The 10,000-nt window shown below is 39.8% G+C and overlaps 1 pseudogene; it reads left to right on the forward strand.

Moving 5' to 3' along the window:
• Positions 1-7,554: 7,554 nt before the first annotated feature.
• On the forward strand, positions 7,555-9,289 carry LOC138013699 (uncharacterized; annotated as a pseudogene).
• The last annotated feature ends 711 nt before the right edge of the window (positions 9,290-10,000 follow it).

A 10,000-nucleotide genomic window follows, 5' to 3' on the forward strand; every position in this document is an offset into this window, starting at 1 on the left:
TGTTTCAAATTTTCGCAAATTTCTAAAAAAATAAGAATGGCTGGAACTTTAAATGTGGTTCTTGAAAATAGTTCACTAATGCTGTGTTACACTCAAGCGTTTACCAAGGTAAACATTAACTTACTAAACCCTGGTACATTTGTACAGTGTTATACTGGCTCAATAACTAAGGTAAATCTGTCATCAATCACAATCTTATCGATTGGCGGCAAATTCTAAATCCACGCATAAAATGCTCGCGTTTAAAAGAGAAGCGGCTTGTAGTCCTCGCGTTCTATTTTCTTGTTCTTGATCAGCAAACCCAGGAATCGAGATTGCAGCAGCTCTTACTTTTGCAGCACCTAAAGAGGTCGAGACGAAAGCGATTAATTCTGCTACAAATTGCCCTTCGCAAGACAAGGCGCATTAGATGTGCGTGGTCGTGGCCGAGAAACCAATTTGGTTTGAAGCTCTATTAAACGGAAATTTTGTTGAAGAATGGTGGAAGGAGAACTTTAGAATATCAAGATCTTCGTAGACCGAAACCAGACGTGGAAACTTGGTCGAAAACCTGGTCTTGAAAACGTGATCGAATGAGCCTGACGCAATCCCGACACCACAGGATGTGAAATTCTATGCAACCACAAGTGGATGTATCTGTCATCCAAACCTTGGTTACCGACCTTAACCATGCCTGCTCGCAGAGTAGACCGAACTTTTACCTTAGTTAACTTTCTATTGTCTTGAGCGGTGTTTACTACGGTATTAGTTGGCGTTTACACACGCAAAATATTAACCTAGGTAAGTAAACTCCAATACCTCGGTAGCACGCTCAAGTCTAAACACGGCATAAAAGGTATCTTTGGGCAAAATATGAGCTATCCCCCAAAATGGTCGTTGACAGACGATTCTCAATTCTTACAGGCAGCCGTTCTTAAGCCGTCACTGGGGTGGTGAGAGCCTTTTGGGGAATAGGCTAAATTACCCAGCTTCATCATCAGGTAGTTGACAACAGACGCTATCTCAATCATCATTGGACAAAATATTATTGTCTTCTCTGTCGTTTCACCTGCTTTTCTACTTTCTGAATTAACCAATTGAGATCATCTATTAATTTATGTTTTGAGTTTTCTTCACAGAAAATCTGAAGTTAATTCTATTTGGCTGATTTTGATTATGATAGGTTTAGAACTAGTGGTCACAGAAGTACTTGGATCAGCTTGAATTAGCTGGTATTTTGATATATTCTCTGTTTATGAGATCTTGTGCGACATTTAACTTCAACATCTCCATTGTTCTTGATTCAGACCCTTTCAGAGAAACCTTTGATGTTTTTGCAGCTGATTGCAACTGCGCCTTTGATATATCTGCCACTCGGAATTCGTTGAACGCACATGCCACAACAAGTTTGGCTGAAGCCATTGGATTGTCTTATTTGAGGAAAGAGAAAAAAAGGGGTTAATTAATGGTAGAGTAATTGCAGCTAAAAATTTATGTTTTCTTTATGTCTGGAAATTGTCATTTACAGTCAAAAAACACTTTCACTGTTGTCATTTTCCTCAGATGGACTCAGAATGTTAGTATCACCACTGCCACTTTCACTGTCTTGAGTTGAGACACTAGTTTGAGGTGGTGGTGGTGAAGCTTAAGGTTTACTTGTATCTTTGCAGTTTGCAGCCTTGGCCTTGTCAACCTACCAAATTAATGAAAGCATACTATCCAAGTTAGGGGATGCACTTTTTGCCAAAGGAACACACTAGAAAAACAAAACAAAACGAAACAAAACTAACACATAGCCATACCCTTGTATAATCATGTCCGTTCCTAACAGGTCTACGCCGTTCATTTAAGATATCCAATATATGTTGAGGGGTGGCTTGTTTGTCCCACTGTGATGTATGTGCAATCTTCCTCTCATTCTTCTACTAGCTGGCCCAGTACCTTAAGTTGAGCAGGATCTCGCTTGAAATTTGGAAGGTCATTTCCTGGCCATTTTGCAACTACACCAGCTCTTACAGCTTTCTTTCTGTTTAGGTAAAAAAACCGTAACAGATTTTGGATGATCTGACCCGCGTTACAGTGTATATTGTGGTTAATTTTCTGTGAAAGTCATCGCCATAATGTAAAACAAAGTAAGTCAAATATAAAACGGGTTTTAAGAATTATATTTGTAAACACACGTAACTCACATAAATTCCTGACTGCCAGATCCATTGTTACCTGCCAAACTTAAAGTGAACGTTCGCTTCATGCAACTTGAAAAAGAAAACAGAGCATTTAAACTTACTTAGCATTATATATCCGCTTGTACAGGTTGCTGCCAATTCCTTTGGTTGATGATGGTTTGAACCTTCTGGGTTGCTTAGAACAGTATTTGGCGCTGTGTGGGGGCTAGACAATCCTGTGAGCCATGCGACTTTGGCATTAAGTCTATGCACCCATTTTAAAACGGTTAGCTTTCAATAACTGTGTGGCTCGCCATGTTGGCTCGCACGACTCGCAGTCATGGCTTGCAGTCATGACTTGCCTGGCTCCCTGGCACGCACATTGTCCTAAATCCCGTGTGTGATTCCTCTGAATCCATTTGAACTATCCCCAACAATTTCCTTTGGTCCCCTACGAGTGGCAATCCACAGGCTTCAAGCTGGTCTTTAGTTGCCAGCAAAACTAAACCTCTCCCGTTAATTTTTGTTCTGTTTAACAAAGAAATATTAAATGTAAGTAACTATAAGAGGAGTAATTTTCAGAATTAACATTAATTAACAATTCACTTCGCCGAAGGCGAAGGGGAGTCGGTGAATATTCACCGCTACGCGTCAAGGTGAATAGTCACTGGATAATCACGGGAGCCTGTGAGGCGAATAATTGTTTTTGGTGACTATTTCAACACAGACGAAAAAAAAACATTTCAACGCGAAAATCACCAACGTTACACATATGAGTGGCAACACGACTACTGGCAGTACCCATGTTTGTCCGTCGCGGTGACGATCGGCTAAAACCGGAACCCAGATAATGGCGAGCCAATGAGAGCACGCCGTTTTGGTATAAATCACCTGTGTAGTTTGCTTAACCACAAATACTATACTCTCATGGTGCCTCTTCTCCACCCATGTGTAAAAATGGGTACTGGCGAATTTAAATGCTGGGGTACAAACGCTGCGATGGACCTAGCATTCAAACACAGGGGGAAGATAGAAATACATCCTAGTTGACTTCATGCTACGGAAACCGGAGATAAGCGCCCGGCCTGAGGGCCCTAATATGCTCGTACGCAGACTTAACCTACATAAAAACTGTAGTTGTTGTACTAATGGTCAATAGAGTTCTTAAGAGTTCCTGCCCATAATTATCAAACAAAACTTGGCAAGGGTCGACAACTCGATTTCGCTCAATTATATTTTGAATGGAAAATACATAGGGCTAGGTTGTATGAACACAAAAATACTACTGGCGATAATTTTTTTGGCGCAAAATAGCCTTGTATATTCAAGGGAAAAAGTGCAAATTACCAAATTACGGTTAAAAATCGTCATTTGACGCACCATTTTATTAAACAAGTGTCAAAAGCCTCGTATGCAAAAACACAATTATTTTTTGCACGTCTTCAAAACACTCAAAATAGTTTGTCCAATGTGGAAATGTGTATCTGGGTAGATTTGGTGCGGGAAAGGGAATGTTCGCGTCATTTTGTTTGGGTGCCAAAATATTAAAATTTCGAAAGACCACGCATGTATTTCCTTCACTTAAAAGCACTTCGTGAGTACAATTAATTTTCACCATGTGCAAAACCTTCAATGTTTAGCTTCGGATTAAGCTTCGGGTGGTCCAATTGTAGAAGGATGGTCTACAGATTCGCGTTCAAATTTCTTTGGGCAAATGATTGTGAACGACGCAAGAGCTTTTCAAAGTATGTAAAAAATGCAAATATTTCACCTTCCGTCGTCCGCGCGCCAGATGTATGGACCCATCTTAAGTTGAAAGAGACACAGAGCTGATAATTTCGAAATGTTCTTACCTTATTTGCCGTAAGAGGCAGGTCCCAAGGCTGATTTAAACGTGTTTCTCTCACCATTTGTCGCATTTTAAGCCGTCAAGTTTGCTTCTGTGTACACAACGTTCCTTGCACACGTATTCAATGGTCGCATACAATAATCTGTGATCATCTTTCGGGGCATATGATCACCACTGCATCTACCTAAGTCAACAACTGCTAAGTGATTTGCAGATAGTTGCTTGCTTTGTACGTACTAAACCTGCTAGACCAACATATTACATTTGATTGCGACCATTGCTCTCAGGCGTGTCAGCCCCCGCAGCACAATCATTAGCTCGTCACGCAATGCTTTCCTTTTGGCGGGTACGTATACCGGTAGGGGTATATAATATTACAAAAATAAAAATTAAAAAAACCAAATATAAATATTTCTTTCCATATTCGCAGTTTGCTTTGCGTATTTTGTATTGAGCACTCTTAGGATAAGTGAAACAATTTATTGCATGTTTATCCGTTTTTTTTTGTTGTTGTATAAATCTACTAGCGCGTAATTCTGTGAATTGCTACGCTACTCAGTATCTATTCTGTGATAGATAGTGAGTACGTAGTAGTGTACCCCTCTCGATAAGGCAATGATGTCCTTTGCATCAAAACTAGAACAGGGTGTTGCCACTGGTTGATAATCCTGCAGAGGATACTGGTACAGCTAAGGTACCGGATTCCTGTTCATACGTTGTGAGTGGACTGGGCTTTGAAATCCTCCAGTACTCAAAGAACCCGACTGAATGAAAACCAGAAGCAATAACTTACAGAAAAGAAAAGACTGGAAAGAAAGCTGATCCCTCCAATTTTTCCAAGTCAATGAGAAAAGTTAGAAACGCAGATGGCTCTTCTAGATTTGATGCTTTGAGTTATTTAACTTCTCAGCAAGTTGCAAGTTTCGTTCTCACGCCTTGCTTCAAAGAAAGTTGTCCAAGCTGCTGAATCTGGGGATGAAGAAGTGAACACGCCGAAGAGCTAGATAAAATTCATCAACAGAACATACAAGAATTAAGTAACGAAGTCATGGCAGAAATATTATTGCAGCATCCTATCATGTACGATACGCTTAACATTTGTGAAATCGCAGCTTGCTCTAAACTCGCAAAGTTTTCTGTGCAGATCCTCCAAGACATATGTAATTTTTATCAGCTTGACATCTCAAAAATCAACGTTAAACGAAAGAAGCCCTACATAGATCTTCTGGACGAAATTATTTGGTAGCTGCAGTTTTTAACGAATCACTTTGAAACGCAATCTTCAACATAGAGAGCTGGGGCCAACAGACCTCATCCACTATGCAGGGCAAGTTTTCCTTGAAGAGACCCGATCATCAACACAGGAATAGAGAATCTCCTTTTTGTTTAATACGTGAGGGCTTGCCTCCAAGACCCCAGAAAGAGCCGTAACTCAGGTCCGAACCATACTAATAAGTTTTGATCTCGAAGAAAACGAAGCAAATTATTTTTCGCCCAAACTAGCGTTTAATTTTCCCATTGGCTTCATTTGTCCAAACTACTAGGTTCGTAAAGCGATACAGAAACGAGTTGGCCGTGGGAATTGTGGCATTATGTGAAATAAATGTTCAGGTTATTCCCACTCTTCATTCACAAAGTAAGTCCCACCACGCGCTAGTTCTTCCTGGTCTATGTCCAACTATCTCCTTTTTCTTTCTTATGGCTGTCCTTCATCAGTTTCTCTTTATTGAGTATGGCGGAATCTCACAAAACGCTTCAGGTAGTAAGTTTGCGACAATTTTGTTTCCGTGCGGAGATCAGGTTGGCTTCGGTACAGGGGGAGAAAAACTGCGAACCGGTTTGGGTAGGTGGTTTGTAAAGATTTGTCGGGCCAAAAAGCATGTGTGGCCGAGCTTCGATATATCAATTCTTCTGACATGGGGCTCCGCGGCTTTCGGGACAAACGTCTTTTGTGTCCAGTCTCTTTCCGGAATTGAGAGACAAAAGAAACTTGAAAGTTACAATTTTGACCCGAAAGGATTGGAGCATGTTAGAATATTGATATATCGAACGTGGCCTATTTGAGAAAACAAAAAAGTTTGCAAAAGCTCCGCCTGTCCGCGAAAGTATTCGAAAACAAACAATCTGGCAAGTTTACAAAATAATAAGAATAAGACGCTTTCGTTTTGTATTTGCATTGTTTGGTTTTGGTTTGTCAAACTGTGTTGGGAGAAAGTAATCAAAGAACTTTTGCACAGCGCGAAAATGACCAAGGAACGAGTTTTAGCCCTAGAGTGTTACTCAATGTAGGTTAAGCTCGGGTCCGCTTAAGAGATGCCAACAGGAGACAATTCAGGATACAAAGTTAAACTATTCATTCTTTTTATTCCTTTACTTTACTCTTCTTCCCTAATCACCAAGATTGTGCGCTCCAAGTGGTTTACGTATCCGGAGAGAAAATTGCCCTACCCCTACCCCCTAAAACTGGGATGACCGGCGTTGCGTGACGAACAAATAACGAAGCACTGCCAAAGGATTCAAGGTCAAACAGCAATCGTTCAAATGTGATAGTATCTGCGGTATTTTGGTGTAGTGCAAAGTAAACAACTATCCACAAATGACTTAGCGTTGTTGAGTTAGATGCAGTGGTGATCATAAGCGCCGAAACAAGATCAAAGATGGTATTCGACCATTAAATACGATGAAAATTAGTGATGTAGATCGGACATTGTGTAAAAAGAAGGAAACTATACTGCTTTAAATGCGACAAATGGTGAGCGAAACACGTTAAATCGGCTTTTGGACCTGCCTCTTACAGCAAATAAGGTTAGAACATTTCAAAATTATTATTTCTGTGTCTATTTCAACTTAATATAGGTCAAGGCATGTGGTGCATGCTAAAATATATGTGTAACCCGTAAATTAAAATTTTGACGGCGGAGGGGCAAATATTTGCATTTTTAAACGTACTTTTGAAAAGCTCTCGCGTCGCTCACAATCATTTGCCCAGATAAATTTTTACAGGAATCTGTAGACCATTCTTCTGCCAATTCAACCACCAGAAGCTTAATCCATTTGAAGGTTTCGCACATGGTGAAAATTTATTATATTCACGAAGTACTTTCAAGTGAATGAAATACATGTCTAAATTTAATTATTTTGGACCCAAAAAGACAACGCAACATTCCCTAAAATCGACCCAGCACACATTTAAACATTACACAAAAATATTTGATTGCCTTAAAGACGGAAGAATAATTTGTTTTTGCATGCGAGGCTCTCAAACTGGTTTAATAAAATGGTGCGTGAAATGGCGACTTTAAGGGAATTTGGTAATTTGCATATTTCTTTGAAATAAATGAATCTTTTAGCAAAAAACTATCCAGTAGTTTTTATCATGCCCTAGCCTGTCTACCATAAAAATATGAGCCAAATCGAATTTTCGACCCTTGCTGGGAAATTAAGGATTTGTCTGAGTTTTACAGGCAGGCACTCTTAAGTGTGACGTCACGTTGCCATGGCGCTAAAAATTCTGTTCTAAACAAAAGCAAAACACGAAATGGTTTACTGTTTTGCTCCGACATGGGACCATTCATCGGAGGGCAACAGTTGCAAGTTATTCACTTTTCCAAGCGCTATAAAGCGAACAACGAGTACAGGAGGTGGATACGACTCATAAGGTATGAGCTGATGATATTCATAAGAATGTCAAAATCGTTGAGAATTTGATGGATTACAAGATTTATGTGAGATATTAATACGGACTCAATTCTGGCAAAGACGTGACATCAGAACACGAAGACGAATCATCCAACAAACACTGAATTATGGAAGCTTCAGCTAATTGTCTTTTTAACAGTGGGTTTGTATTTAAAGTAGCCAAAGCTTTGAATCTGTGTGCTTCGTCGTGCTTTTGGAATCTCGATGCATTTAAAACCAATGTAGGTTTACTATGTATTTAACATTCTTGATCGATTGAGATGTTTTGTGTCACTTCGCAATCCTTGCATATGCTGGTTGTGGAATGTTGTCGACAACAGAATCGCTAAAGGGTGTGTTTTGTTGTTAACAGAAGAGAAGATCGAGAGCCCAGCAAGCACTCACGAGTATGTAGCTGCCATTTTAGGAATGGCCAGAAAGCCAATGGTCCAGAAATGTTTGAGCGCAATAAGGACAAGTTATTTACTGAACAAAGGGACCCCCACCGAAGAGAAAAAAGAATACTGAATCAAAGGTACAGTCTTTTTCACACATCATAGAAATTGCTCGAAAAAATGAACAACCATCAGTAGCTGACACAGAACGAAACGTGCAAACACCACAGGAGATTATCCTGGAAGCAGAGACTGACTTTGCAAACAGGGAGCTAAAGGAGTGTAACCAAACTGTCCAGTACAAGAGGAACAAGTACACTGTGTCTGCGCTTGAGGGAGATGTCATACGAATGGAGACAGGTCTTCCAACCAAAGAAGTCTTTAACATTGTTGTAAACCATGCTCTTAGATTCAAAATAGTGTGAACTATTTTGCTGGATGGAATGTAGAATCAACCAGTTTTGAGGATCAAATTTTTATCACGTCAATGAAAGTGCGACAAAACTACACCAAGCTTCACTTAGCCGAATTGTTTCATTGTAGTGTGGCCATGATTTCTAACATTGTTATAACATTTACTCATGTTTTGCATGAAATTTTGTTTGATGACCTCATGACGTCAATTCCATCCCATGAAAAAAACAATATCTCTGCACCGTCCCCCTTCAGGCAATTCGAATCCTGTCGGATTGTTATAGACTTCACAGACATTGAGGTTGCCACACCTGGATTGACGAGTCAGCAAAATGCAACATATTCGTCATACAGAGGAATGAATTCCTTTAAGGTCATAGCTGGTGTTGCACCAAATGGAGTCATCACTTATGTCAGCTGACTGTATCCAGGTTCTATTTCAGACAAGACTATTGTGCAGTGGTCTGGACTCCTTAATCACTTGACAGCTGGAGATATGATTCTGGCTGACAAAGGTTTCCTTATCCAAGGTATTGTACCGCATGCTGTCTGTGTCAATATCCCACCTTTCCTGAATACTGGAACTTTCGCAGAGAGTGAGGTCAAGAAAACAAAAGCCATAGCTAAAGCCCGGATTCATGTTGAAAGAGTCAATGCTAGGCTGAAAGACTGAAATTCTTTCATATTTGCATTGCTATGCTGACATTTTGTTTCAGTTATGTGCTGCACTTGTAAATTTGCAATTTCCTTTAATCAAAGAGGGATGTGAAGATATGGGTTTTGAGCAGTTTTGTACTTCAAGACTATAGTGAACAGTTTTTGAATTGGTGAAATAAATAAAATAAATTGTAGACTGAGGGTTACTTAAAAGAATACAACTAGAGGGGGGGGGGGGGTGAGAGACTCTAGTATGACAGTAAAGGGATGCGTGTACCTCCTAGGGCTTATTATTTATTGTTTGGTACAGCTCATGTTCATATAGGGTGTAAAAATAGACCACCGTGAGAGTTCTTTTATCGTGTTTAGGGGACTTAGGCAGGAGAACATAAAATTTTTGTCGTATGGTTTACAGTGGATACCTTTTAGGGGTAAAAATAATAGCAAGTTCTGCCCACACATTGACATTTTACTACCCTTAAGGAGTCTCTATGAGCATTTCCCACAAGCATCTCATCACTTTATATGGGAGTTCCCCTCCCCTCATGTTATCCTTGTGTTTATTTTAAAAAAAATGCAAATATGTGTTACACTAAACTGGTAGGTCAATTTGATGACTGAAAACCCACAAGTATCGTCATGTTTGAAACAACGTTTATTTCACTACTTAAGAAAATCACACCCTCTTGTTCATCAGAACGACAAAAACAGTCTAAAACTTCATATTGACATTTGAATTTCAAACAGCATATTCTTGTTATCATCTTGGGAGCAATTCATTTGGGCTTTTAGTCTTGGATTTTGCAAGTGTGGGACCTAGAACAATAGCTGCACTGAGACAATGTGAGTGTGACAAATTTAGA

This window comes from Montipora capricornis, chromosome 8 (assembly GCF_036669925.1).
Source record: "Montipora capricornis isolate CH-2021 chromosome 8, ASM3666992v2, whole genome shotgun sequence".
NCBI classification, from domain to species: Eukaryota; Metazoa; Cnidaria; class Anthozoa; order Scleractinia; family Acroporidae; genus Montipora; species Montipora capricornis.